Below are 6,000 nucleotides of genomic sequence, written 5' to 3'. Positions count from 1 at the left end.
TGTATATATATTTATATATTTATTTATTTATATATATACTGTATTATTATTTTATATATACTGGAATTATTTATATATTTATTTTTATATTTGTATATTTATTTGTAAATTTATTTATATATATATATTTATTTGTATGTATTTATATATATTTATATAGGTATATGTTTATATATTTATTTAATTATTTAAATTTTTTTAAATAGTTTGTATATATATATATATATATTTATATATATTAATATGTTCATATATTTTTTATATATTGATATACATATATTTATATATATATATATTTATCTATATATATAATATTAATATATTTATTTTTATATATTTATGTATTATTAATTTATATATACTGTAATTATTTATATATATATTTAGGCCTATATATTTATTTGTATATTTATTTATATATATTTATGTATTTATATATTATATATATTTATTTGTTTACATATTCATTTATATATTTATTTCTTTGTATATTTATTTGTATATTCATTTACATATATATATATATTTATATATTTACATATATTAATATGTTCATATATTTATTTATACATTTACATATATATATATTTATATATTTATTTGTATATTTATATATATTAATATGTTCATATATTTTTTATATATTTATATACATATATATATATATAAATATTAATATATTTATTTTTATATACTGTATTATTATTTTATATATACTTAATTATTTATATATTTATTTATATATTTATTTATATATTTATTTGTTTATTTATTAATATATATTTATGTATTTATATATTTATATATATTTATTTGTTTGTATATTTATTTGTATATTTATACCGTATATATATTTATTTGTATGTTCATTTAAATATATATTTATATATATTTATATGTTTATAAATTTATTTATATATTTATATTTTATCAAAAATATTTTTGTTTCATTATCAGACGCTTTGGTCTCCTATACGCCTACAAGGGAGTAATAGCCTAGATATTATTATAGTGCTAAATATGTAATCTATATTACGCTTACAGTATTATTATTTTTATTACTAATAATAATAATTAGGGATTAGGGATAATTGGTGACTAACTTGTAGCATTCAGCATTTTGAAACACTAGTATGCATCTGATCGAAAACTTGCAATGGTGGCTTGCATGGGCGGAGATCATTGTTCATGGGGTGGGGAAGAAGCATGTTCTCCCTCCCACATTTATGATGGATGGTACCCCACTTTTTGACCACAATATAATTTCATGTCAAGAAAATACCTGAAAATTGTTGAAATGAATGCATTATGACCAGTAAGGGCGTTTGCAGCAGTGCCGTTAAAATCATTAGGTTACTCTACTAATTTTGTAAAATACTGTATGGTGTTCATGCCATGGACCAAGTGTTATCGAAAGTATAATTCTGTATTGACCTCGACTGCTAAACAATCCTTGTATCTTATTCTAATTAATTATAATTGTTGTGTTGTGATGAGTGGCCACGATAGGGACACAGATGGTATTCTGTTGCAGAAGGGTAAGAGAACTTACATTAATCAAATAAATATTGAAAAGATGGATACAGTGCAAGTGGATAAAATCCCACCTACTGTAAAGTACCAGGTAGCGTATAATAAAAAAGAACCACTTTCCAATATTTGTGATAACTGGAACTGGCAGCGTGCCCAGCCTTGTAAAAGACGTGGATTTTGTAAGGGTGGCAGACGGACGTTATAGATTTGTGGCGGCTCCCTGGTATGTCACAATATGGATTGTGCGTATAAAAAAATCTATGTATTTATAAAAAAAATATATACAAATAAATATATAAATAAATATATGAATGAATATATTATGACTAATTACAGTATATATAAAATAATAATACAGTATATGTAAATAAATATATAAATATATATATACAAATAAATATATAAAAATAAATATATTAATATTTATATATATTTATATATATAAATAGATATATATAAAGAAATATATAAAACTTATTAATGTATGAACTTATTAATATATATAAATAAATATACAAATAAATATACAAATATATAAATAAATATATAAATAATTACAGTATATATAAATTAATAATACAGTGTATATATATATATATATAAATATATAAATATATATATACAAATAAGTATTAAAAACTAAATATATAAATAAATATACAATAACTATATACATATATATATAAATGAATATACAAATAAATAAATATATATAAATATATAGCCTATATAAATACAAATATAAAAATATATAAATACATTTATAAATAAATACAGTATATATAAAATAATATATATATATATAAATAAATAAATATATAAATAAATACAATATATATAAATATATCTGTATGTATGTATCTGTTTATCTGTATTTTAACAAAATCTATCAGCGCTGCATACTTTCGGATCGACGATTCGAAAAAGTAAAAAAAAAAGTGTATGTACTGCACATGACTGGACTACACAGGCAAATTATTCATTTGCATCTACTAGGCCAAAGAATATAGGGCCTAAGTGTTTGCAAAACTGGATAACCTGAAGAAAAAAAAGATTTAAAATGTATGGCTCGCATGGCTTGCTAGCTCGCGCATTGGCTCGCTTGACTCGCTGGCTCGCATTTTGTCACGACCCAACGGGACAGCACAGTTGTCTCCTGAAGGCCTCCACATGCAGGTGTTCGCTTGACGACAGGGCAGTATACTGGGGTCCAGTGGGATAAACCAAGATAATTAATTAGCCTATAATTGATGTTAACAGGGGTGGATGCAGAATTTTTCAAACAGGGAAACAACGGTTTCAGGATATATATGAGAGTAGAACATTGATATTCATTGAAATTTTTAAAATTTAGTGGCAAAACGGGGCACACAATGCCCACATGCCCTCCCCCTCCCCCCACTACTGGATCCGCGCACTTTTTCTATTTTCTTAGTCGACAGTAGTCATCTTTTGGTTAATGAATCGAGCCAGATCTGATGATGTGTTTACTTGTTTCTGATTGGTAAGTAGTACCTTGTCTGCCACAAGGATCGCAACAACTACCCTTTTGGCCAAAAAATTGAGCTATTTTTCAACTCAGTAATCATTTTTTGTGCTGATTTTTAATTTGTAAGGTCTGCAGGTGCCACAGAACACAAAACTGGAAACTTGCAGGGTAAAAATCGTCCAAATTTGAAAAACAAAACCGTGAGCATTGCGTCGTTTTTTTTTTTTTATACTGATACCCAAGGATCATGAAAATACTGATTATGTTCAGGTTTAACATCATTTTCATACCATTAAATACTGCGAATCATGCCCGAATTAAGCCTATAATGAATAAATTAAATATCATTTGAATATTAATATTATTTAAGGTGGTTAACTTTTTTAAGTGGCAATTGTTGATACATATAATATATACCCACTGTATATAAATCAAGATAGTCGTTGACACTGTTAAATTGTATATAAATCATCAAAGGTAAATACAATGTTTGAATAAAGGACATGATAATGTATTATCATGTCCTTTATTCAAACACTATTTACCTTTCTTTGATGATTAAGCCTATAATGAATAAATTAAATATCGTTTGAATTAACATATATATAAATAAATATACAAATAAATATACAAATATATAAATAAATATATAAATAATTACAGTATATATAAATTAATAATACAGTGTATATACATATATAAATATATAAATATATATATATACAAATAAGTATTAAAAACTAAATATATAAATAAATATACAATAACTATATACATATATATATATAAATGAATATACAAATAAATATATATATAAATATATAGCCTATATAAATACAAATATAAAAATATATAAATAAACTTATAAATAAATACAGTATATATAAAATAATATATATATATAAATAAATAAATATATAAATAAATACAATATATATAAATATATCTGTATGTATGTATCTGTTTATCTGTATTTTAACAACATTTATCAGCGCTGCATACTTTCGGATCGACGATTCGAAAAAGTCCAAAAAAAGTGTATGTACTGCACATGACTGGACTACACAGGCAAATTATTCATTTGCATCTACTAGGCCAAAGAATATAGGGCCTAAGTGTTTGCAAAACTGGATAACCTGAAGAAAAAAAAGATTTAAAATGTATGGCTCGCATGGCTTGCTCGCTGGCTCGCATTTTGTCACGACCCAACGGGACAGCACAGTTGTCTCCTGAAGGCCTCCACATGCAGGTGTTCGCTTGACGACAGGGCAGTATACTGGGGTCCTGTGGGATAAACCAAGATAATTAATTAGCCTATAATTGATGTTAACAGGGGTGGATGCAGAATTTTTCAAACAGGGGAACAACGGTTTCAGGATATATATGAGAGTAGAACATTGATATGCATTGAAATTTTTAAAATTTAGTGGCAAAACGGGGCACACAATGCCCACATGCCCTCCCCCTCCCCCCACTACTGGATCCGCGCACTTTTTCTATTTTCTTAGTCGACAGTAGTCATCTTTTGGTTAATGAATCGAGCCAGATCTGATGATGTGTGTACTTGTTTCTGATTGGTAAGTAGTACCTTGTCTGCCACAAGGATCGCAACAACTACCCTTTTGGCCAAAAAATTGAGCTATTTTTCAACTCAGTAATAATTTTTGTGCTGATTTTTAATTTGTAAGGTTTGCAGGTGCCACAGAACACAAAACTGGAAACTTGCAGGGTAAAAATCGTCCAAATTTGAAAAACAAAACCGTGAGCATTGCGTCGTTTTTTTTTTTTTATACTGATACCCAAGGATCATGAAAATACTGATTATGTTCAGGTTTAACATCATTTTCATACCATTAAATACTGCGAATCATGCCCGAATTAAGCCTATAATGAATAAATTAAATATCATTTGAATATTAATATTATTTAAGGTGGTTAACTTTTTTAAGTGGCAATTGTTGATACATATAATATATACCCACTGTATATAAATCAAGATAGTCGTTGACACTGTTAAATTGTATATAAATCATCAAAGGTAAATACAATGTTTGAATAAAGGACATGATAATGTATTATCATGTCCTTTATTCAAACACTATTTACCTTTCTTTGATGATTAAGCCTATAATGAATAAATTAAATATCGTTTGAATTAACATTACTTAAGGCGGTTAAGCACTTAATGTCACTATGTGACAAGGCCAAATCCTACAATTTACATACAATTTTTATATAATTTCTCATTTTTATTTACTTAATGGATTCTTGGTTAGCGAATACATTTACCCCATAATCTGTTTACCTAACAGCTCTCGGTCTTAATTGAAATAATGTAGGTCTACCCTGACGCAGACGCCAAGTGTAACAAAAACAAAATCTACAATTTACATAAATATTTGATATAATTTCTCTTCTTTATTAATGTAATGGATTCTTTAAGTCAACAACAGCTGTTATTAGAATTCATTTACCCCCATTCCTTGACACAGAAAAATGTTTAGCCTAATTCTTTATGTTATAGAAAAAAATATGTCTAGTTAACAATTGTGAAATTGTTGCCAATAAAATATAATATATTCTGATTCTTGCAATTTAATAAAACTATCTTTCAAACTTCTTTCTACAGTATAGTATTAGAAATACAAATGTAACACAAATTAACACAAATTCAGACTTGTAAAAGTGTTACAACACAGTAGGCCTAAGTATTCTAAATTCTTTCTAATGAATCCTGGTACATTACTAGTGATACTAAGTACATGTCACTGGTTAGTGCTCATATACTAAAAAAAAAAAAAAAAAAAAAAAAAAAAAAAACAAGAAATGTTTAAAACATTGACACTTGAGTAACTGCTGCCCAGAAGAGATAAAGTAATCTTACTTTAATAATTGGAACAGATAAAACTTGGGATCGTGGTTTAGTTTTACTTATCTAATTCATAGAATTTAACAATCTTAATCAGTAATTATTCCAT

The sequence above is a fragment of the Anneissia japonica genome, unplaced genomic scaffold (genome assembly GCF_011630105.1).
Source record: "Anneissia japonica isolate Jap-2015-1 unplaced genomic scaffold, ASM1163010v1 scaffold287598_len761594_cov195, whole genome shotgun sequence".
In the NCBI taxonomy this organism is placed as follows: Eukaryota; Metazoa; Echinodermata; class Crinoidea; order Comatulida; family Comatulidae; genus Anneissia; species Anneissia japonica.
The sequence above is the reverse complement of the archived record's forward strand: the minus strand, read 5'-3'. Positions refer to the sequence as shown.